Source organism: Tachypleus tridentatus, chromosome 10 (genome assembly GCF_004210375.1).
Source record: "Tachypleus tridentatus isolate NWPU-2018 chromosome 10, ASM421037v1, whole genome shotgun sequence".
In the NCBI taxonomy this organism is placed as follows: domain Eukaryota; kingdom Metazoa; phylum Arthropoda; class Merostomata; order Xiphosura; family Limulidae; genus Tachypleus; species Tachypleus tridentatus.
Genome location: NC_134834.1, coordinates 177,284,854 through 177,301,339, shown reverse-complemented (window position 1 = coordinate 177,301,339; position 16,486 = coordinate 177,284,854). Strand labels below are relative to the sequence as shown.

General features: G+C 34.7%; 1 protein-coding gene across 2 annotated transcripts in view; it reads left to right on the top strand.

The window, feature by feature from the left end:
• Positions 1-16,486, top strand: part of Ccdc85 (coiled-coil domain-containing protein 85) — a 72,365-nt gene that overhangs the window by 5,085 nt on the left and 50,794 nt on the right. Inside the window, exon 2 of one of the 2 annotated variants that reach the window (XM_076465472.1) lies at positions 9,021-9,067. The gene's annotated coding sequence lies outside the window, so the exon portion shown is untranslated. Of the gene's footprint in view, positions 1-9,020; positions 9,068-9,203; positions 9,400-16,486 lie in introns of those variants that run through there. The other variant, XM_076465473.1, reaches the window with a different exon arrangement.

Genomic DNA, 16,486 nt, shown 5'->3' with positions numbered 1-16,486 from the left:
ATCTAGGGTTGACGTTAGGTATTATTGAGAACGAATTAACTCGTCCGTGGCACTGTGTTACCGGTCGGCTTGGACGAGTTATCTCGTCTACGGCACTGAGCAAGTTAAACAAGCAAAGCAATTCATACACAAAACCTCAACACATAAATAAGGCTGTAAAACGAAGCTCAGAGGGATAACAGACCCATGTCAACAGGACATATTATAGAGGGTTTGTTTGTTTTGAATTTCGCGTAAAGCTACTCGAGAGCTATCTGTGCTAGCCGTCCCTAATGTAACAGTGTAAGACTAGAGGGAAGGCAGCTAATCATCACCACCCACCACCACCTTTAAGCTACTCTTCTACCAACGAATAGTGGGATTGACCGTCACATTATAACGCCCCCATGACTGAAAGGGCGAGCATGTTTGGTGCGACCGGGATTCAAACGTCTTTGACGTCCATTCCTATAGACTTCCTTTGTCATCCACCCCAAACATTTTCAATGGGGTTCAGTTCGGGCGAACACGCTAGATGGTCCAAAAGAATCACGTTATTCGCCATGAAAAAGTCCTTTGTCCTGCAAGCATTGAAGATTGCAGCATTGTCTTCCTGAAAGATCCAGTCATTTCCACACAAGTGAGGACCTTCAGTCAATAAGGATGCTCTTTCTAACATGCCAATGCAGCCAGCTGCTGTTTGATGCCCCTGTATAACCTGAACCTCCATTGTTCCATGGAAGGAGAAAGTACTCCAGTTCATGATGGAACCTCCTCCACTGTGTCGTGTAGAAAATGTGGGATATCTTTATCATGCCAGTCACGTTGGAAGCCATCTGGATCATCCAGGTTAAATTTTTTCTCATAAGAGAACAAAACATTCGTCCACTTTTCTATGTCCCATGTTTGGTGCTTCTCAGCAAAGTTTAGCCTATCTGTTTCATGGTGTGGAAGGAGGCGTGGCCTTTGAAGATGTTTAAGGTTTTTAAAGCCTTTCTCTCGTAGATGTCTTATTGTTCTTGAGCTGCATTCTGCATCCGTAAGGGCCTTAATCTGGTTCGACGATCGGCTGGTGTCTTGCCGGACAACTCGTCGAATTCTCCTGCTCAACGCCGGCGAAGTTTTCTTGAGGCGACCACTTAAAATTCTCGTTCCGTATCCCTCAGGGTCTTTTAAGAAATTTGCAACGGCAGTTTTACTACGCGCAATGTCACCAGCGATGGCACGTTGAGAGAGACCTTGCTTTTGCAGCTCGACAAATCTGTCACGTTTAAACTCTGTCAACATTTTAGCCTTTGCCATGTTTTTACCCAACGTAACACAGAAGATGTCGGTGGGAAATGTTGATAACGCTAATGCTTGAACACAAATAACTAAATGCTAAAAAGTTGTTTTTTTTCCCTCTTCTTGTTTTCATCTTTCGAAGCTCTACTCAAATAAGTGGTTGAGTCTAACAACGCAAAATGCATATTTTTTCTTTGTGTTCATTGGCCTAAAGATTTTAGCCAGCAGTGTATATGTATATATAACTACCATTCCTTGACGCGATGGTTGTCAAAACAGGAAATTCATATACCACACACGGGAGTTTTACGGGAAACCAGTAGATACAGGGAAATACGTAAACTATGAGTCATATCACCAAACAGTGTAAAGACAGGCGTCATAATCTACCTAATTTCCAAAATGAACAGCGCAGAAAGCCCTAATGTAGCTTTGTGCGAAATTCAAACCAAACCAAACTGAACAAAATTTGTAATACCAAAGAAACTAACAAGATAGAAGATATAAAATAACTACAGCTCCTATTAACAAGAAACCTAAAACACTTGAATAGAAAGATAAACAGCAAGAAAATTACAAGAAATACGCAGCCGTATTTATCTGTGTCAGGCAGCACTGTGAAAACATACAGATAATATATAAACAACAAAAAGTCAAAACAATATTCAAAGACCACAACACAAAACAGTCGTATATACTATTAGTATATACTAATCCACCTAACAATCCTATCTAGGCCCGGTATGGCCAGGTGGTTAAGGCACTCGACTCGTAATCTGGGGATCGCAGGTTCGAATCCCTGTCGCACCAATCATGCTCGCCCTACACTAACTATTCGTTAGTAAAAGAGAAGCTCAAGAGTTGGCGGTAAACTGTGGTGATTAATTGCCTTCCCTCTAGTCTTACACTGCAAAATTAGGGACGGTTAACGCCATAGCCCTCTTGTAGCTTTGCGCGAAATTGCAAACTAACCTAACGATCTCATAGGTAAAGGCTGTTTACTAAAATTTCCAATGAAAATGTATTCCAACACAACGGACAAACAAAATGCGGGTAAAAAATGTTAGGATTTAGAAGTGTAACCGACTCTGAATATTCGGTAACATTATACCAGAGAATAAGTCCATACGAGTAACTGAGTAATGTCAAAATAAGAGGATATGAGTTACCGTTGTGATGGATCTACAGTTATATATATATATATATTATTGCCGATGTTTGTTTCAATTAACTTTATATATTTAAAAATGCATGTAACTTATACTGTTAATGTGCATCGCTAAATTCACAGAAGATTCTCGAGTGCAAGAATCAATAATGTATATATGTAATGTTACGTATTATAATTTACCCTGGACGAGTCTCCGATTTATTATGCTATGTACATTACATATTGCGATTTCAAATAGCCGGAAATTTTAATTTTAATTTAGAAGTTAATTAAATGTCGAAATGTATTAAATTTATGATATTTGCCATCAATTTTCATTCTTAACTCAACTATATTTTAATACACAAACAACAGTACAGTTTATAATAACGGTTATTACAAAGAGTTATTACAGATAATGATTTATACACAAATTCACAAACGATATTCAGTCTTCTGTCTGGTTTGGAACTGAATATTTAGTCGACAGCCCAGGTCCATGACAGGTTATTTAATTCTGCGTCGATACACTGTACACTTCTCTTGACGGCTAACTTGCTTGAAGCACACTGAAGTTATTCACCAACAACAATATCTAATATACTCGTAGAAATACTAATGTCAGAAGTTAATTTACTGAACTTAAATGGTTTATAATGTTCCAAATCTATAAATGTTCCTGGTCAAATATCTGTAGTTTTTCCGATTAATAAGCATTTATCACAGTTATATCTTTCAGTGTTCATAGTATACTAATTGTAACAAACTTCTAACAATGTCAAACTGTCTTCAAGAGTATTACGATGGTTATTTTTTATACTCATTAGGCAAAATGATCGAAAATTCAGCTAGCAACAATACTGACAATCACTAGTATTACATACACACGTAGTATATTGTTGATTCTAACGCTCGATAATCTTCTACAAATTTAGAGAATAGACGGAACTTGCGCAATACACTTTTAACAATATAAGTTACATACATTTCTAAATACATATTAAATTGAAACAAACATAGATAATAAAATAAATGTATATCAGTAAATCCGATACAGTACGTAAGTATCAATATTTTGCTTTGGATGAAATTTCTAGAAACTCTTCTCTCACGCTTATAAGCCCCCCTCCCCCCCCCGCTAGTACAGCGGTATGTCTTCGGATTTACAACACGAAAATCAAGGATCTGATTCCTCTCGGCGGGCTCAGCAGATAGCATAAACCTTGGAAGGTATAACTGTGATTAACGCTTATTAATCGGAAAACTACAGATATTTAACCAGGAACGCTTGTAGATTTCGAATATTACAAACCGTTTAACTTCAGTGGATTAACATCAGACGTTTATATTTTTATGAAGCCATTATATAATTTCAGCGGTGAAAAACTCGTGTGATGAGTGAACAGCTAGCAAGTTCCCCATTAAATGAATTGTAACAATATCAACTCAGAATCAGTTCGCTTGTCGTGAACCCTCGATAAGATATCAAGAAAGTTCCGGATCGGTTTCTTTTGTTTGTTTGTTTGTTTTTTTAATTTCGCGCAAAGCTACACGAAGGCTATCTGTGCTAGCCGTCCCTAATTTAGCAGTGTAAGACAAGAGGGAAGGCAGCTAGTCATCACCACCCACCGCCAACTCTTGGGCTACTCTTTTACCAACGAATAGTGGGATTGACCGCACATTATAACGCCCCCACGGCTGGGAGGGCGAGCATGTTTAGCGCGACAGGGAAAAGTGGAGGCTCGTTCGGGATAAATTATAATAAGTGACACCATACACGAAAAAGAAAATCAAGTAAGCGTTTTACATTCCTCACAACACACACAATAAACCGAATATAGAAGTCAATACTTTCTTTATGCTCATCTTGAAAATATTCGAAAGAGTTAATTGATTCGAGTTCAAAAGACTGAGAGAAGGGAGAACTCTAAGTGGTAATTCGCAAACCTTCTATCAAGAAGAATTAGGAATGAATTCCAGTCACTACTAATCCAACATCTCAAGACTTCTACGAAGACGTCAGCAAATTTGAATCTAAAATCTACAATTTCAAACTAATTACATAGTGTAATAACATTAATAATAATTAGGTAATTTAATAACGTTAGCGTCATCTAGTAGCGTAATGTTGCGAAGATGTAATTTCTTTATTAGAACAAACATATTCGATTTTTAAAAGACCCAGATATAGAAGAAATTGATATTTTTGATGCTTAAATGCAAGTACCAGTTTAAAAAAATAAATTCTAATAAAAAAATGTAATTATGATAATATATTTTGTTGTAACCTTAGCTGTGATTTGGACTTAAGTTTTATGCAGTTATACCTAAAATTAGTAAAACATATTTCCATTAATTATTTTTTTAGTGTTTCAAATTCCAAAAAACTATCCAGAGGGACGGTGTTTCATGTACGAAATGTTTATATATATTTTGGCGTTTGTGAATTCAGTTAGGTGCATATCACATTGAATCCAGTGAAAACTTATTCCAAGTAGAGTCCAGATGGATAGACAAACCATTGTTTACGTAATTTATGTCAACAAAGTACAAATGAAATAAAGCCGTACGTTATGCGATTTTTCTGCCTTTTCTTGAAATCTGTTTGTGAAGTGTCACATTGGTTTCATCACGTTCTTACTTATTGCCAAGAACTGTTAAAATTTATTAAGCTTATACCTTCACCTTGCCAGCCGGACGTTTGCCGGCTCTTGTGACAGATAACCAATGGATCCACCAATTAGTAAACACTAAAAACCACAGACATTCTTATCATTAAATCCCTCGAACTCTATAACACATCGACGAGCGGGACAATTGTATTCCTGAACACCCCAGTTTGGGAAAGTGAAAAACCTTTTCTTGAAAACTAAATACCTGCCACGGTAGTTGTTCTAGTATGATTCTATATTAAACTACTCTTCAGAGGGAAGAAAGCTAGGCAGCAGCGCCTGTCAGGATCGTTGGACCGAAAAACATAATTACTGTTGCTTATATAAATTACCCACAGTTAAATACGACATGTCTTGAACGTCGAGCTGTTAGATCCGCAAACTGACAATTTAACCACTAGGCAAGTTTGATATGTTCGATTGCTGCTTCTGTTTAACTACATATGTTGCTTAATTTTCTTACCCTGAGAAAATTTTTTATTTTGAATTTAGCGCAAAGCTACACGAGGGCTATCTGCGCTAGCCGTCCCTAATTTGGCAGTGTAAGACTAGAGAGAAGGCAGTTAGTCATCACCACCCGCCGTCAACTCTTGGGTTACTCTTTTACCAAAGAATAGTGGGATTGAGCGTAACATTATAACGCCCACACGGCTGAAAGGGAGAGCATGTTCGGTGTGTCGGGGATTCAAACCCGCGACTCTCAGATTACGAGTCGAGTGCCTTAACCACTTGGCCATGCCAGGCCCTGAGAAAAGTAATCACATGGAAACTAGAGTTGTTGTTTTTTGCTTTTCTTCCCATTTTGTTTATTTTATTTAATTCAGTGTTTGTATTATTTTACATTTTATTGATAACGTTCTTTATTTTTATACTTTGATGTAAATTATAACTGGCAACCTATATGGATAATTTTAAACTAATTTTTTGTTTGTTTGTTTGTTTTTGGATTTCGTGCAAAGGTACATGAGGGCTATCTGCGCTACCATCCCTAATTTAGCAGTGTAAGACTAGAGGGAAGGCAACTCGTCGTCACCACCCACTGCCAACTTTTGGGCTACTCTTTTACCAACGAATAGTGGGACTGACCGTGACATTATAACGCACCCCACGGCTGAAAGGCTGAAAGGACGAGCATGTTTGGTGCGACGGGGATGCGAACCCGCGACCCTCAGATTACAAGTCACACGCTTCACCTCACTTGGCCATGCCGGGCCCTAAACTAAATTTTTACGTGAGTTTATTTGTTTAAGAACAAAGCTTCACAAAGGGCCATCTGCACTCTGCCCACCAAGGCTAACGAAACTCAATTGCTAGCGTAGTTAAGTGTTTTATTTTTTAACTGGTGGAAATACATCATTCTAAAACACTTTAAAAACAGAAAAAAAGACAGGAAGAATATATATATTTCCTTAAGAGTAGTACCATTTTCAGTTCGCTGATGAATAACTGTTCCTTGGGGTACAAGTGAACAACTTGCTATCCACTGGCACAGACATTTTGGAGGTATTTCTTGCCCTTGATTAATTGTTTTTTTATTTGACACAACTCAGTGGTTTCTCAGGATAGTTAGTTGTTCCTAATGTTGGTCTCTCCCCCCTCAGAAGAAAATGATCCAGGTCTCCTTTCATATTTTCACTTGAAATTAGCAGAGCTATGTTATCGGACCACTGTAGGCAAATGTACATTCGCTGGAACTTTGGATTGTGGTTATCTCAGTAGTTTCAATGGTTTTGCTAATGTGGACAAGTTGGAAATGATTTCTGCGATAGTTCAATGAATTATTTGTATGGGTGGCTGAATGTGTGTGTGTTGTGACTACTGATTATGTGGATGATTCGATTGAACTTGTTTGTATTCTTCAGATGATATGTGGGTCCAATGTGGACACACTTACATATGACCTAAATGTTCATGTTACTGATGGTGTTATAAATAACTGGGTCAATCTCGTGATAACATTTAAACAAACGTGGCACTTCATATCTTATTGGCTGTATTGAAAAAAAAAAAATTTTTAGTGCTACGGCTATTGTCAGTTGATTGCTCTAGCTATTCGCTTTAGCTGTAGGTTTAAAATAATCCTAGCTTATTATAATGCTCACGTTACAGTTGACTTTTTTCAGAAGTGTAGCTTTTCAGTATCAGCTCTTTCAAAAACCGCCAGGGTAGCGCTAGTGTTCTCCACCCCTTTTTAATTATATATGTCTCTGGACGTTGTTCATTCATTGCTCCATATTTGATGCATATAACTTCAGTTTGTCCACGTGTTTCACATTCATTTGAGCTCCATGAGACAACCAAACTTCATATACTGATGGATTGAGCAACTGAATGTGAAGATTAAAATCCAGTTTATTTAGAGTTAAGTAACCTATACACTCTCAACTTAAATCATAGCCAAAGGTATTATCCATGTTTGAAATTGTATCTTCTTTTTTCATCACAATTCTATATTCTGATGCTAGGTACGCACTTTACTTTCGTCTTTTTCTTACAGACAATGTTTAGTCCATAGTAGACTATATACTAATCTGTGGTGCTATGAACTTTATTCTTAAACATTAATAAATCTGGGAACAGCCCAAAGATTCCTAGTTTGTGTCTGAGTGTGCCATCTGAAGATATGGCAGGTTATCCTAATCATGGGCCTACAAAAATTGCAAGCATACACATTAAAAATGTGTACAAACTAATTTGCTATAAATCAGACAAGAGTCATGGTAAAGCTCACATCTTTATCACTTCTAGTTGTTGGTACAATTTGCCATATAGTTGGCTATTTACATTTGTTGCCCAACCTCTGCTTAAATTCAAATCTTAATAAGTAACAAGCACGTAAAAATTACAGTTAACAGCCTCTGGAAAAAGTTTAATGAATCCTAAAGTATATCCTGGAGTAGAAAGCCTACAGCTCTTTCTCTAAATTTTCAATAGTATTGATCTAACTTAAATTCTGAAAATAAGGCGAATAAATGTGAATGAAAATTTGTCATATAATTTACAACCATGCATACAATTAATTATTATTCTGAATTCTTCATTTTTAAAAATCGAACTTAGATGAAATTATTTGTGGTGTAAAGACCTTTTTTACAAGCTCATGAAACATGATTTTAATTTTATTTATCGTCATACAGTAGTGTTTGGGGCTAAAAGTAAAACACACCAACTCCATAAAGCAGTGAAATTTTTGAATATTTAGATCTTCTAAAGGCATCATAAATGTCACCGAACAAAATCTGTATAGAATTTAATAGAGAATTAAAATAATCACTAAATAATTTTCAAAATGTTGTATGTCAGCAGGATGGAAAATTTTCGGTACAATGAGGAGACTATACTTCCATGTGTAATAAGACAGTACAGAATATCTATATTTACTAACCACTAAAAATGTATTGCATTGACACTACTGAACTACTTGAGAATGATTTTATTACTTATAAATTGGCGAGTTCTTTCTCTGTGTTTGTTTTCTTGTAGTAAAGCCACATTAAGGTATCTGCTGCGTCCACCGAGGGGAATCGAACCTCCTGATTTTAGCGTTGTAAATCCGAAGAATTACCGCTGTACCAGCGAGGGACTCTTTCTCTGAAAAAAACTCTGTTGTTGGCAGTTAAAATCTCTCTCTCTTTATTAAAGTTTTGTCATTAGGAAATACAAAAAGTCGCTAAGTTGCTAGGACTCCCAAGAAACAAATCAACATTGTTGTTAGTGCAACAGATCTCATATTTGATTAGGACCCAAATACAACTGAACTCACACATAAATGTTTGTTCTAAATAACGTGCATTTTTATAAATATATATTTTAAAAAACAACTGACAGTTTATTTTTCGTAGTTTTAGTTGTTAAAATAACTTTAGCTATTTTATAATTAGAATATCCAGAATTGGTATTACGACTGATAGTACTGTTCCTTTTCTGTTTAATAGCTTACCACGTCTGCAGCGTATGCCACTAAAGTACGAAAACAAAGTTGGTACGTGAATATTAAACTGATGTATACTAATACTAATACTTGAGATATATGTATTACTGTAGGTACAATTTGTCAAGAATATATTGTAAAGTTAAAACTTATTATTCAATATTTGATGTTGAAGTTTGTTTTTTTTGCACTTAGATTTAGTGTTATGTTGGCCTACAATTTAAATGTCAGTGTTATTCTGCACTGAGCAGAAACTACAAAGTAAAAATGTTACCTAACCCTACTGATACTAGCATTATTAGTAGTAATAATAGTAAATAATGTTATATTAACATAAAATGGTTATGATAAAGATGTTTCCTGGTTGCCTCTGAAGATGAAAGGTGCGTTTTTCGAAAGCACTCGGGTTATAGGGATTTTGTCATTTCGTAATTGTGTCAAGACTTCCTGAACCTACGTGTTTTTCTGACATCATGTTTGATAAAGATGTTATGCTGTTAATGTTATTTTGCTGCCGATGATGGCACCATTGCATTAAACTTAACGTAATTACAAAAGTGAAAACAAATAAAACGGAATTCTTTGACCTAAACTGCACTTTCTGTTCGTACGTGCTAAGCCTAAAGTTACAGAATGACTGAGAAAGCATATTTTTAACGTTAGACCAATACATTGAAAGAAGTAAAAGTCTGTAGGGTGCGGTATATATAACCTAATTGCTTTGTATCACTAAGTGCTAACCAACCAACTGTGAGGTGCAGCATAATTGGCATATTATTAATTTGTTTAACTAGCTAACATCAATAATAGCAACAAGCTTGTTTTATCTTGTTCTTTAGCTTCCTTTTTAACTTTTTTGTTTAAATATAATTATAAATAACAAAGTAAAGGAAGCCAGAATTCTATGTAATTATAACTTAAAATAGCTTTAATTGTTTAAGGACAACTTTATTAGCAATAGTTTAATACAAGCCACTTTATTCTTGAGGTTGGACATCCAAGAACTTTGTTCTCCTACAGTGTAATGTCTACATAGCAATTAAGGCAAAAGGGCAAACAAATAGGGGAAATTTTGTTCATTCTGTACACTTGCCTGCTGTCTAAGTTTGTTTCGATAATGATTAATTTTTATTCCAAACCTTCAGGTGCAGTCAAAATTGTGTGTTCAGTTGCACCAGTAACATTGAAAAGAACTGAACTTTCCTTCTATTTAATACCCAGTCCTCTAGCTTGCCTTATATTAACAATAAGCTTAAAGCAAACATTTGTAGGATTCTATTCCTAACTTAGAAGAGTGTTACAACAATTTGTCAATAATTGTTATAAAAACTAGTTTGACCAAGTAGTTTATCTTTTAGTGCATGTTTTCCCACAAATACAAGCTACCGAAAAGGAGATAAAAGTGCTGTGGCTAAAAATTATCAAATGCTGAACACAGGAAGCAATAGGAAAACTGTTGGAGTTAAAGTCCTACTATAACTATTTGTGTTCAGCTCATTGTATATTATGTAAATGTTATCTTCTGATGTTCTTTAACACATGGTAATTGTACATGACTGGGTACTGAATACTGAGCCATTCAGTTGGGTCATTGATACACAAGTTGTTAGGGTGGGGTGCAGATTGGGATTAGAATCAAATTTTCAAATATGTACAACATGAAGATAAGGCAGTAGGTTAATAGTAGGAGAAGCTGGTATTTTACAAGATTTATAGTGTGGAGTCAGTGATAACCTCTATAGTAACTTCTGTGGTTTATTTTATTTTTTTTGAGTGGTTATGTAAAGACAACCTTGAAGGAACAAATTATCCCTTATTATCCATATGTTAAGTTGGTAGTAAGCTGATGTTACAATGTAGACAAGTCTGTGCAGCATATCATTTGGTGATCAGGTTATAGAGATAAAAAACATTTGTCCAAAAATGTTTCAACTGAACTACCAGACTTAAGCCTCCAGTAAAAGGAATAACAACCACCATTTTAATAAAATGCTTAACAGATAATAAACTTCTTCTTTTGTCCAGTCAGTTGTGCTGTGTTTTAGCTTTTTAAACTTTAATGAGATTGTCTTGAGAGTAAGAAGTTAAGAAATTTTTATCACCATAAGATAACTCTTTTTCTCTCCAGAATCAATTCAGTAGCTCTTTGTACACTTTCTCATAAGTTAGTATCCTTTCTTAGCTAAGGAAGGAAAAATTCTATACTGTTTTAAATGAGGGCTAATTTATGATTTCTATAAATAGATAATAATATCTTTTAACTTATAATCACTGAGTGTATAAATACATGCTAAACTTCAATAATCTTTGCTTCTAATAACAGAGCATTACTTTGATTGCTTCAGTAACTTACTAACCCCTGTGTTCAGATCTTTTTCTTTAGTCCCTCTTTTGCATGGGTTCTCATCTACATTAAGTGAAAGATCTAAATTACTATTGCATTGGGTTTTATTGCTAGGCAGGGTTTTTTTGGATTATTTGTTAGTAAAATGGCAAGTCTACTTCACATAATTAATTATTTCTTCAATAACATTTGTTATAATCTATGTTTACATGCAGGCCTTATTTTACAAACAGCAATTGAACATAAATTTCAAGAAATTTACATTTATAGGTTACTTGTTGTCCAACATATCAGTTGACCCAAGACATTATTTAGTACCTCATTGTTCTCAGTACAGATGAAAATACCAAAATATCTACTGTAGAGATGGGCAATTAACCCAGTGAATTAGTATAATGAATTATGTATGAATATCAAGAAAAGTAATTGATTAATTGAAATGTGATTAATGTTCCAAAAACAATTGCCTACTTGAAGTCAGGGTTTCCAGCATTACAATTTTTGATTATTCAAACAACTGAAATAATCAAAATATTGTCACTATGATTTCTTGTTGTTATTTTTTCAGTTAATTCAAGGTTGTTCAGCTGTGTGCCAGCATGGTGTAGCAATTAATGGTGTAATCTTGTAATTTAAAATCCTTGAGTTTGGTTCCCATTGTCACAAAATATGCTTGCTCTTTTAGCTACAGGAGCATTATGTTTGCTTACTTGTTTTTAAGTTATGACAAAGCTACAAAGGTTATCTTCTACTGACCAAAGAGAAGGCAACCGTCTAGTAGCATCCACTGCTAACATTTTAGATAATGTTTTTCAACAAGTAGTGGAATTAATTGACCATGATATTATAATGCCCTTATGGTTGAAAGGGCACATGTTAGGTGGCATATGGTAATATGTCCATGATTATAAGTTTACAAGGCAACCACCAGGCTATAATGGTCCTATTCATTGTTAACAAGAGTAGCCTAAGTTGTCTTATCTCTGGTCAGCAGATTAGAATTAAGAATTACAGGAAACAGTCTTAATAGCTTTGCCATAACTCAAACAAATCAGTTAAGATTCAAGATGCATCACAGTTGAGCCTGCATGTAATATTTAGTATTTCTTCCCTTGGTGCAATGTTACACGTTTTGCTTGTACACAACTTGCAAATGTGAGGCTGCAGTGTATTAAGTAGATGAATATGCATCTGTTATATGAATTACTTTAAAACAATGAGATGTACATGTTTTTTTTCTATTTGCTTGGTATTTATTAAAGTGTACATAAAAAATATATTATTATGATTAGATTTTTCCTTGTGATGTATGTTGTGTCTATATATTTAAACTGTTTACATCATAAACATTAACTGAATAGAGGGAAATTTATAAATAATTAGAAAAATAAGGCAAAAAATAAAAAAATGACCTAATACAATGCTTTTTAATAACTTAAAGGTCTAATAAATTTAATGAACAATTTAAAGATCTTGTTAGTTTTTCATATTAACTGTATTTGTAGAAGTTTTGTTTTTATGGGTTGTAGATATGACTTAGGAGAAGATTGCTTTAGTAAATAAAAAGTTAGAGAAAATATCACTTCTTCTATATTTACTGAAAACAAAAGATTGCTGAACAATTTACTATTTAAACTGTGTTTGTCAGACATTTCTAGATGTGGAATAATAATTACTGACAGTATGTAACACCATTAAGCTGTTAATCTATTTGTATGAACTAGCTCTGGCTAGATAGGAAGCACCTAAATGGAAAACAAAAGTCCAGCTGTTGTCAGGTGTTGCATAAATGTGGCTTAGTACTTTGTTTGATTTTAATCTTGTCTTGCATGCATGTTTATTGTTTATAAAGTGTTTATTTTTTCAGTGTGTACTGTAAAGTGTAAACAAATTTATCATTTTGTGTTTTTTCTAACTTCTATGTGTGTCAACAACATCTTACTTATGATGCTTTTTATCCTTATAAAATTTATAGTTATATTTTGAGTTTTTCAGAGTGATGATAGAATTATAAAAAATATCCAAAACATTGGTATTAAGTTTTTTTTTGTTTTGTCATGCTCTTAATATTTGTTTTTAAACTTTGATTTCAACTTTATGAATTGTAATAATCTCTGCAAAATTGTCATCTAGTATCATCACAAGTTTTCATGTAAAATAGTAAATGATGTAGTCTGGGTTTTTGTAATATTGGAGGGAATATTTTTGTCATTGAATTATATATATTATCTATTACAAATTTTAATGATAATCTTTACTAGTTATATCCCATAAAATCTGAGAACAGTTATTTTTAACGATGAATTAGTTATTTAATAATAGTGTAGTAAAGCCAGATATCTCAGTTTTCTGTAACAGTGCTTTACTACTGTTTAGCAACAATGATTATTAATTATTTTATTTAATGACAAGTATTTCAGTTTTCTGTAATAAATATATACTTTTTCTCAGCCGTACTGACCCTGGATGATCATAAAGCATCCCTTTCTATAATGGTTAAAATTGTTTAAAAGACTTGGTTAAGGGTGATGTCCAATAAAATGTAAGATGTTATGTTTAGTATTTCTCAGACTGTTAACTAGTGTTAGATATTGTTTATTTTCATCAATACAAATTAAATAGCTTTAGTAGCCTTGTGAAATTTGTAGGGAGAAACCCAAACAGTGGTATTAATCGAATTCTCAGCTTATAAATCTGTGTTATGTTTCTTGTGTGGTATATAGTTTTACTGAAAACAAACATTCAAAATGTATTTAGGAGATTTAAGAAATTACACATAATATTTCAGATTTTTGGGGTAAAGAATAGTTTTTTAATCATAAAAAAACATTTCACACTTGGACTAGTAATAATGAAACAGACTTGATAATTTTTCACAAACAAATCTTTAGTTAAGAATACTTCTTCTTTAATAAATCGGATTATCTTATATACAGAAGACTTGTAATCATTACTAAAAATCTACCAAATTTTGTGAAGGTACGCATGCTGCATCAAAAGTTATAAATGCTTGTTTATTATACTGAGCCTGTCACAAAAGAGTTAAAGTGAAGGGCAGTTAGAAAGAAGTTGGAAATAGGAATATTAGTCTCATGTAGAAATAATTGATTAGTTGAATATAATTGATTAATGAGTTTGATGATTAATCAATTGACAAATTGTACTAATTACTTAGCTCTAGTTTTAATGTCATCAGCAAATTTAGGTTGTTGTAATTGTATTAATGTTTTTTAATGTAAATAACAATCTATGGACATTAGTGGACTATATAGCCTTGAAAGCTGCTCTTGCATACCCACCCTTTACTTCCGATACAGCACTCATCTCCTTTCACAAGATTAGCTATTTTCATTCAGTGCTGCTCACTGTATGCAAACTTTTCCTTTACACATGCCATAAGCTTTCTGTTCTCCCTCCTTGAGAATTGGATGATTCCAACATTTCTCTGAAGTAAATCATCATGCATCACTTCCTAATCAGTAACAGCATAACATGCTTTTCTGATGCATGTGATTCCCTGTACATTCCTCTCCCAAACTATTACTTATTGCTTGGCATTACTTGGAGTTGATCATGTTTTTTCTTTGTTTCATGATTCATGTTCAATTCACAAAATGATTGTTTTTTAATTAATGTATTTTCAATCAACCTGTTTCATCTATTAATATCAGTTAATTGTAGTTGCCTTATTTTTTCTCCCCTTGGTGTAGATTCTTGTATGTAGTGAGGTGACCTCCCAGAGAAGGTTCTGATCTTTCAGTTTACTTCCTCTGGAATCCAAACATCCACCCATGTGTTTGCTGTGCTTGGTGACTTGTGAAGGGGAGGAGAGGATCCTGGTGGTTGGGAGACCAGCCCCAACATACCACTTTGGCTTTGAATTCCTGTAGATGGTTGGTCTTGCAGTGGGCTCCATAGGGTCAATCAGTTGGTCCACTTGGGCTAAGATCAACCAAGTACCAGTGTTAAACATTCTCAACGAGTGTTGTGGACATTGTTTGATGCTAGTGTTTGGGTATAGTGCTTAGGAGTTCCTGGCATTGCTGCAGTGTCCTTGTTTAGCATTGTAGTGCATTTCTTCATAGGGCTCCATTGTGGGAGGGGTTAGTGGGCACCAAACATATTTTGTCTTTATTATATAGATCCCTATATTCAAAAGCAAAATAAAATGGTGAAAAAACAGATCGTAGGTAAACGACCATGTTTTGAAGATTCTGAACAGCAATATTCAACTTCTTCAACACCTGTACCTCATTTTCTGATATCACATTCTTTATCAGACAAATCTTTAGGGTAAATGTCTCCCATTTTTATTCAGAAGGGACTAGAGGGTCTTGCTGGCTCTCTTAAGTCAGTCAAAAAGCTATGTTCTGGAGACATGTTGGAAGAAACATCCACTCCAAAATGCAGTGAACTCCTTTTGCATTTGAAGGCCGTTGGGGATATACCCTTTGATGTTACTCTCCATGGTACTTTGAATTTGTCATAAGGAGGGATTTGAAGAACATCAAGTCAGAGATGCTTGCTGGTTTCTCCACCCAAGGAGTTTCTACAGTGAGGTGTATCTCCACTTGCATTGATGCCAACCAGTGTCCTAATTTTGATGTTTGCAGCACCACATCCACCTGCCACCATCAAGGCAGATTATCTAAATTGCAAAGCACGGCCATATCTTCAGAACCCTCTGAGATATTTCCAATGTCAGTTGTTCAGTCACTCAAAGACATCAAAGTGGTTCCTTGATGTGTGCCTCTTGCAGTGGCAAGGACATAGATGCCTTGGAGTGCAAAATTGATCTTTATTGTGTTAATTGTAGTGGCTCTCAACCATCTTACTTTTGTTCATGTCCTAGGTGAATGGAGGAATAAATAGGTACAGTGTTTGAAGACGGTTCACAGCATTTCTTACCCCAAGGCTCAAAAGTTACTGTCCACCACTCCATCTTGGACATATGCTGCTGCTCTCCATTCTACTCGTACAGTGGGAGTGCAGACATATCTCTCAGTACCTCTGACAGAATCTGTTTCAAACCACATGAAAAGTTATTGTGCTCCATGGTTAAGAAAGTTGACTAGTCAATGTCAACACCCATATCTGTGCCCACCATTCCTTTCAGCAGCATTCTG